The sequence below is a fragment of the Gossypium hirsutum genome, chromosome A08, assembly GCF_007990345.1.
Source record: "Gossypium hirsutum isolate 1008001.06 chromosome A08, Gossypium_hirsutum_v2.1, whole genome shotgun sequence".
Lineage (NCBI taxonomy): Eukaryota > Viridiplantae > Streptophyta > Magnoliopsida > Malvales > Malvaceae > Gossypium > Gossypium hirsutum.
Genome location: NC_053431.1, coordinates 10,131,422 through 10,141,046, shown reverse-complemented (window position 1 = coordinate 10,141,046; position 9,625 = coordinate 10,131,422).

The window sequence follows — 9,625 nt, the reverse complement described above, 5'->3', positions numbered from 1 at the left end:
CATCCGTGATCAATGCTATAACAATTCATTACTTCCATTCTCAACTATAAGCATCAATAGATTATCCAACATATAAAAATTAAGTTCATATAATATACATTTAAATTGTATTACAATTAACTGAACGAACTTACTTGATCAAGAACGAAGTCGAAGTAGAGACAACGATCAATCCGTTACTTTAGTCTTTCTGAGATTCGAGCCTGATCGATTTATTTCTTAATCTAAAATAATAATTCCATTCAATTATCAACTTCCAGCAACATAATTAACTAATTTCATGCAAATAAGTCCTTTTAGAAATTTTTACAAAATTACCCCAACATTTTACCTTTTATGCAATTTAGTCCCTAAGACCCAAACTTGCAATTTCACCATTCCCAACAAAAACTAAGTTCAGCCAAATCATTAACTACTTTACTATAAGCTATACTTGTTTTTATTTTACATCAAGTACTTGTAATTTTATCACTTTAACATTTTAGTTCTTTAACATTAAAATTACTAAAAATTACTTTACAATATAGTCTTATTTAAAAATCAAGTTTAATAATGTATCTTAAAAATTAAAAAAAATACTAAACTAATTAATTACATAATCCATAACATTTAATAGTTTTACAAATTAGTCCCAAGGTTAGCTAGATTAAGCTAAAACGAGCTCGAAAACATAAAATTACTAAAAACAAGCAAAAATTACCTACTAAATAAGAAACCCTAGCTTGGTCGAAACTAGCAAGGTCCTCCCATGGTGTATTCAGTTCTTCACCAAGAAGAAGAAAGGAAATTAATGATATTATTCTTTAATACTTTAATTTTTTAACTTACCTTTTAACTATTTACAAAATTAACCTTTTAATATAACTTATAAAATTACCAAATCATGTCCATAAATGTCCATAATATAAGTATATGGTATAATTACCATCTAAGGAGGGTTTAATTGCACAATTGGTCCTTCAATTATTTTAAGCTTAATTTTAATTTAACCCTAAACTAATTAAGACTTAATAAAAAATAGCCCAAAAGCTAGTGGATTTATCATATCCACCACCATTTGGACTTTTTGACCATGCTTTAATCACCACTTTGGTCCCTTTACTATTTTAAATCTATAGCGATTAACTTTTACCTCTTTTACAATATAATCATTTTACCTTAATTAAGCAATCAATCATCAAAATTACCGGACCAAAATTCAATTCACTTATAATATGATTCTGTAAATATTTAATAAAAATATTTTTAGCCTTAAATTACAGAAACAAGGTCCCAATACCTCATTTTCAAAAACCACTTGACTTTTGGACTGAACCACTTATACTTATCGATTCGTTCAATTTATAAAAGTTATTAAGCTAGAATTTGATATAATATTGTAATTGACTCATAAATATTAAATAATAATACGGACTTACTCATCGGATTTGTGGTTCCGAAATCACTATTTCTTACACCGCTGAAAAATAGATTGTTACAGTATCTATCTACAATTAACCATGGTATCATTAAAATCAATAAATTCATACTGAATGTCACATCAAACTCATCGAATGTCAATGACATCATATCAGAAAGAATATCACAACCATGAATTCTCAGTGAATTATGTTACTAGTACAAACATATTGATCTAACATATTTTTTCTTCTAATATCATAATCAAACTGAACACTCTTAACCCATATCCATCGTCGGAACAGGGTTATAAAGCATTACTAGATAAATGGAATAATAAACCATTCAAATCATACATTAATATAAGCATAATCAAATTTCACTCAAATAAGTTCATAATGTCCCTTAATCGAGCCCTTGAGGCCCTAAAAGTACCATAGAAATAAATTGGGACTAAATTGGAAACATTTGGAAATTTTAGGAAAATAGTTGAAAATTTTGGACTACATGGGTCACACGACTGAGACACGCACCCGTGTCTCAAGCCGTATGGACATTCAAAATAGGATCACACGGTTGTGTCCCAGCCTGTGTCCATACCTATGTAACTCACTAACTTGGGTCACACGGCCAAGCCACACACTCGTGTGTTAAGCTGTGTAAATGTCTGACTTGTATGCTTTGAACCTACACAAGGGACACACGGCCGTGTGTCACACACACACGTGTCTTAGGCCGTGTGGCCCTAAAATGAGCTTTAAAACACAAGTTTACCATTTCAAGTTTGCTTGGACCTTAAGAAACTCAAATACCATCCAAAATACCAATTCAAAATGACATTAATCGAACCAAAATACATCAAAACCAACCTCATATGTGCCTAACCAATGTACCATCATTGGTACCACAAGTATATACAATTTTACAACAAAATAAACATTAATTCAATACATCAATTCACTCAAGTAATAATGAATCAAAATACCTATCAAAGGTACCTCGATCACAACAATTCAATTATATATATACCTGTAATGCCCCAAAATCTATTATAATTATTTTTTATTTGTTTTTTTACACAAATGTGTGTCTGCTTCAGTGGTTAAGGGTTTTGGGAAGTGTTGGAGTGGTTCCAAGTTCAAGCCTTGGCTTGGGAATTTTTTTATTTTTAATGAATGAACCCTTAGCTTTAGTTAGTAGATTTATAAATAAATCTTCTTAAAGATACGACAGAATGGGCCTGTTGGTCTAGTGGTTAAGTGGAGTGTTATTGTTGCAAGGGGTCAAGAGTTCGAATCTCTGTGCGAGCGAAGGATTTATTTTTACTTGTGGTCGTCTAGGTGTTTGTGTTAGTGAAATTCTAATGCTAGTGGGTGGTTGGAGTGGTTGAGAAGTGTGGGGCTTGTTGTGGCCAAATTTGGGGAGGATAATGGGGGGATTTTCAATTGTTAAGGGATTTGGATAAGCGGGGATTTGGTTGAGAGATTTTAGGAATGGTTTTGGGAATGTAGGATGGAGAGTTCAGGTAGAATTGAAACTAGTAAGGGGGAGAAATTTCTGCTACACTCTCTCTCAATTCTAAATTTTCCTGATACTGTAGGCATTTTTGCTTCTAGTTTTCTCTCTGCTTTCATCTTCTGGCTTTTCTATTTCTCGGTTATTTCATCTGTTACTTTCTTCTCTCCTTTTTCCTCTTTTGTTTTCTTTGCTTACTTACTTTTACTGAAGTTCTAAATGTGTTCTCTTTAGCTACCCTAGCTGAAACATAGTCGTTCCTATCCAAAAATTTCGACTTGGGCATTGGTTTCCTTTCAACTGTTCTGTCTACTATTCTTCATTTCTTATATTCTCTTCACGAAAATTATGTGAGGTTTGTATTTCGGCTATACTCTGTACTTCTTTTCAAATTTGCCTTATCTCGCGATAATGTTTCTTTTTCCTCCTTTGTCGATCTTTCATTTTCTTCCACTCTCGCGGTGTAGTGAACAAAGGGTTCCACTTTGTTCTCCCTTGGCCGAATCTTTTGGTTCTCTGCTCGCGTGGTTGGTAAGTTTGAAATTGTTCTATTCTGGTTTTGTTAGCAAATATTCGTTTAATGGGGGTTGTTTCTATCTTAGGTGAAGGTTAAGAATATGAGGTCAGCTAATCGGTGTTCTCATATTACAGAATTGTGTTTTCACTCTAAAGTAGCATGCCATTGGTCTTCTTGGGAATGTCGTTTTTGTTTGTATCAAATGTGTATCATTTAAATCAACTAATTGGCTGACGAAGTGGTTAATATTAGGTGCGGGTTATCTCAGAATGCAGTTTAACTTCAAACAAAATAAGGTGTGTAAACACAACCTCGACTATGGAAATCGGCAGAAGTCGGAGTAAGTGAACGACAACTCCACACGGGCGTGCGCTCGCTCGTGTGGTAGTCCGTGTGACTAAACATAGGCGTGTGATCGACGAAGCCGACCATGTACGATTTCATGGACTGGGTCGAATTGGGCCGTGTGGGCCCTACGCGGGTGAACCACACTGACGTGTGGAAATATTAGGTCAGCCCGTGTGATCCGCACGACCAAGACCATTTTGGGTCGTGTGGGCCACACGGGCACATGGGCCTACATGGGCCCGCAATATGGGCCATGGGCCTATTTTTACTGTTTGACTGCTAAGGTTGCACAGGTCACCCGAGACGACTGTGAACCTACTGTTGGGTCAGTAAGCTTACCTAGACCCCTTAATTGATTGAATAACTGTTATGCCCCAATGTGATGTATGGATCTATATTCATGTATGACTATATTTTAGCATGTTATTTTTAACTGTATTGAGTACATGTATAATATTATGATATGACATGACATGTTTGCATGATGCATTGCGTGGGGATGGGTATATTATGATTGAAGGAACTGTACTGTACTGGAAGCTCTACTGCATATCACTGACAGCTTTAAGCCGATTATATTACTGGCAGCTCAGCTGCAAATTACTGTTTAGTGTCGCAACCAGTACTACTTGGAGTGTAGGGATGGGTGGGTTGATTATATCCCCACATGGAGTGTAGGGTTGGACGGAGATGGAGTGTAGAGGATGGTTGGGTAGATTTCCTAATTGTATATCTGAACCGTTACTGTTACTGAGATGGGCTTAGGCCCAAACTATTATTGGTATTGTAATGGGCTTAGGCCCAGATTGTATTTGCTTTTTGTCTGGTTGTTTTATATGGGATTATAGACTGAGTTTTTGTAAACTCACCCCTCTGTTTTATCTGTACAAGTAATCCCTAAACATAGGCAGATCGGTGCTGCGGAGGACTCAAAGATGGCCACACGACTCATTTCGTTCTATTTTAGTAATTAATTATAAATTCGGTCTTATTTTGGGGTATTTACTGTAATAATGGCCTCTTAAATTTTCATGGATAATTTGGGATTTTTATTGTTTAGATTTATATCTGCTAGCAGTAGGGACAATCAAGTTTTCAAAAATCAAGCTATTTTAACAAATTGCACAAGAATACGCAAACTATTTTAAAAGCTTTCACGAAAAAAGATGTTTTGAAAATTAATAACGTTCTGAAAGTAAACAACTTTTTGATAATGATTCATGTTTAGAAAATGAACGACATATCTTAAAAACAATGAAATGTGATAAAAAGAGGACTAATAGAAAGAGGGTTTAATGACGACTTGTTTTATAAAAAACACTTCAATGTGACATCGCCAGATTCGGCCATAACATCTAGGCCGGGTTTGGGGTGTTACAATACCATACATAGTAGCATATCAATTATACCTCATTCTCATATATGATAATATGTAAGTTGATTATTTGCACAAACTATCATTCATAACATTCACATAAGCCAAACATTAACCAAAACCGCACAAAAGCCTATACATGCCATATAATCTGAATTAAAAGTTTCAAAAACTACCGAGATAAGTTGGATAGTGTAACTTGAGTGCCGGTCCAATCGTCTAGCCTTTCGAGAATCTATAATGACATTAAACAACACAAGTAAACTTAATGAAGCTGATGCGTGATATTCGTAACAGGTTTTAAAGTTTATAAATGAAACGTTCTTGAGACTAACTTATTATCACGATTAAGGCAAGTGTACCTATCGAGTAGTAGTATAATTCAGCAAGACTGGATTATCAAACCCAAAGGAATTACGAGTACTAGTATTTACTTCCTTTTTATTATCTAGCCTAAAATTTAAGAGGATTGGTTGTCTAAACTAATTACTAACTAAGAATGCACAGAAAGAAAAACTTGGGAAAATACTTTTGGGAAATTTTGATTGATTGAGACAATACCTAAGGACAAATCCACCTAGACTTCACTTGTTATTTGACTTTGAATCAGACGATTTATTCATTTGACTTGATCCGTAGAAATCCCTAAGTTATATTATTATCTCTCTCGAGACTAATAACGTCTAACCCTAGGTTGAATAATTGAAATCTCTTTCTAATTAACACCCTAGAATTGCATTAACTCGATCTATGGATTCTCTTATTAGGTTTTACCCTAATCCGGCAAAATCTTGTCACCCTATCTCTAGGCGCGCAATCAACTCTGCTTAATTATGACAAATTTACTCTTAGACAGGGTCTATTCCTCCTCTGAATAAGAGCTTAACTTGAATCAATATCCTAGAATATCAAAACAAGAATTAAGAACACATAATTAAGAACAAGTCAAATATTTATCATACAATTCAGATAATAATAACAAAATCTGTCTTAGGTTTCATTCCCCTTAGGTATTTAGGGGTTTAGTTCATAATTATGAACGAAAACATCTCAAAAGCATAAAGATAACAAAACATAAGAAAACCCAAAACTCCCAAAGGAACTTGAAGGGAGATCTCCAGTCTTGATGATGAATCCGACTCTTGAGATGGATCAATCGACTTTCCTTGAGTAATTCCTTGCTTCCTCCACTAGATCCCCACTCCTAAGTGCCTCCTCAAGTGTTAAAATGGGCTTTGGAATGCGTAAGAGCCCTCAAAATTGGCCTTTTCCGAATTTGACTAAACTTGGGTTTGGTAAGGACACGCCCGTGTGCGATTACTGAAGGCTGTGGTCAAGGCTATTAAATGGGCACGAGCGTGTGATCCACCCGTTTTGTTTTCCCAAATTGACACAGCCGTGTGACACGCCATGTGAGGAAGTCCAGGCCGTTTTGTTTTCCCATGTAGGTCCATTTTCTCTGTTTTCAGCGCGTTTCTCGCTCTTTTTACTCTCCTATGCTCTCCTAAGTATAAAACATGAAATTAAAGGATTAGGAGCATCGAATTCACCAAATCTAAGGAGAAACCATCCATAAATGCATTAGGCATGGGGTAAAAATATGTATAAATTATGGTTTATCAGAAGCTTAGTAAGCTCAACAAGTTAAACGATAAATCTTACCAAACTAACTATAATAATTCAAATAATAATAACCATCCAAGAGAACTCTCTGTCATTCACAACATCAATCGATAAATTCATCCATTTTTAACTTAATATGAAATAAATAACATATCTTTCAAATTCATTAACAGATTACCTTACCAAAATTTTCCATTCGAAGAACGACTTACGGGTAAGAGTACATCGTCAACAGAAGCTCATAAGAGCTAGTCCTCCCGAACACACCAACAAAAGCTCTTAATAGTTGGTCTACCCAAATCATGCCAAACAGAAAGTAAAACGCAAGAGTTCACAACAAATTCTGAACCCCGATTTAATTGGGTAATATGCTGGTATCTCCCTCTAATACCATCTCCACTCCAGACTCCTGTCACACATCAAACATGAATGTACTCAAATCTCACGTTCAATCCAAACCGAGTAATAAATTAGATAATATAATTCCAACAATAGAACATATATAATACCAATCATCAATTTATACAAATGTTAAATTTTAACCTACGAACTTACCTGGACTGAACTGTAGTCGTTGCAGAGGTTCAGGGACTATTCCGCTATTTTTTCTTTTCCACAAGTATCTACAGGATTTTGATCTAAAATGTAAAATTCTTCATTTATTAGCATATATTTCAATTCCAAACTATTTTAAAATTAAAACCCTTTTATTTTTCAAAGTTACACAATTGCCCTAAACTTTTACCATTTTTGCAATTTAGCCCTTTAACTAGAATTTCATCAAATTAACAAATTTTCTCAAGTCAATATTTTATCCAAATATACTAGGCCCTCCAAAAACTCCTAATAAACATCAAATTCACTATCCAACCCTAATATTTTATCATTTTCACAATTTAATCCTAAAAATTAAAATCTAACAAAAATCTCTTTACAAATTCATCAAATAACATAATCAAAGTTCCAAATACATAGTATTCATAAAAAATATTCAATATTCATCAACGGAAACTTCCAAAAATTTTAACAGAATAAAAAAGGAGGTCCGGGCTAGCTAGACCTAGTTGGAACGATCTCAGACACATAAAAATTACAAGAATTGGGATCAAAATGGACTTACATGCAAGGTTTTTAATGCTAGCCGAAGCTTCTCCTCACCTTAGCTATGGCTTTCAACCATTAAAGAAGAAAATAAAAGTGACATTTGTTTCTTTCATTAATTAAATTTGTTTTAACTTAGTTTAATTTACAAGTTTGCCATTATAATTAATTTATATTGTCATTTTCCTTCATTTAACCGTCCAACTAAATTCATTTGGGACTAGTTGTAATATTGGTCCCTCCTCATATAGTTTATAAACTATTTAATCATTCAATTAAATTAATCACTAATTTTTACACCTTTTTCAATTTAGTCCTTTTTCTTTAATTAATTATCTAAACGTTAATATTTCTAAACTAAATTTTAATACAAATCTAATGACTCTATAAATATTCTAAAAATAATATTTACGAGTAAATATGATAGAAATTTGTGGTCCCAAAACTACTATTCCATCACCACTAAAAATCGGGTTGTTACACAAACAACTCTACTACCATAATCTCTTTAGTTATTAAAACAATTCAAAAGTAAGAATGTATTATTCCAAAATTAATCACGATCTATATAAAAATAGTTGACAAAGAAAATGTTCCCGTAATATCATCAATAATAGTTGCCTCTTCTGACTTGATCAGTATAAACGCAGAAAGGTGCACAAGTCTCAAGTCTTGATGATGTATCTCTGGTCTCACCTAGACTGGTAGTAGCATTATCACCAATTTCTAGTCTTCTACTCTTTTATGGAGTTTATATCAATTTAATAATCTGATATCTAATAACATTTGGCTTCTTCGATCAATCCTGCACATAATGTTCAGTGGAGCTACATCAAAAGCAAGCTCTTATTTTCAGTCTAAACTTTCCAAAATGCTTTATACCACAATACTTGCAAAATGCTTTATTCACACTGTTAATATTCCCTGGAGTACTTAATTAAGTAAAGAACTAATTTTGGAGGTAACTAGACTTTTTAGATGAAGACATCGAAGATGATTCGACTGCACTACATTTTTGTGAACTTCTGATCTTGAACCTGTCTTCCTTTTTCTCAATACATTCATTCTCCCTTTTTCCCTTAGAATCATCTGTCTCATGCTTAACTAAAGTATCAATCAGAAATTGTTGATCATTTACCATATTAATATTCTAAGGACAGGGGAGTGTCGAAAAAGACACGATTGGTGGTAGAGTTTGTCGAGCCTTAGGATTAACTTTCAAACACTCTAAAAAACCACTGACTCATCATATCGAAAATGGAATTTTTCATATCACTTTCTAACATTTACAGAATTAGCAGACTGTGACTCGTTTCCTATTCAAAATTTGAAATATTACTATCAACTTCATCATTTATGGCACGATTAAACTCAGCTGACATTGTAAATCTATAAGGAAAACAGAGTCAGATCGAATTGGAATCATTCCACAAAAATACAAGTTATTATCGCATGTCTTTCTAAACTCAATACATGCTATGTTAACTCCTAGAACGACTAAACCGTAATTCTAATACTACTAAATGTAACACCCAATACCTAGTCCAATCGCCAGACCTGAGCTACAGGATGCAAGAAAATAATCACATACGTTATTATCAGTAATATTCAATATATAAATAAATACGAGTCAAATTGAATGATTAATACACATTTCAAACAAATTCGAGTCTTAAACGAGCTTACAACAGGTCTTAAATCAGCTTGGAACCAATTCAGGATCAATTTGAAACTTTTACAAAAAATAT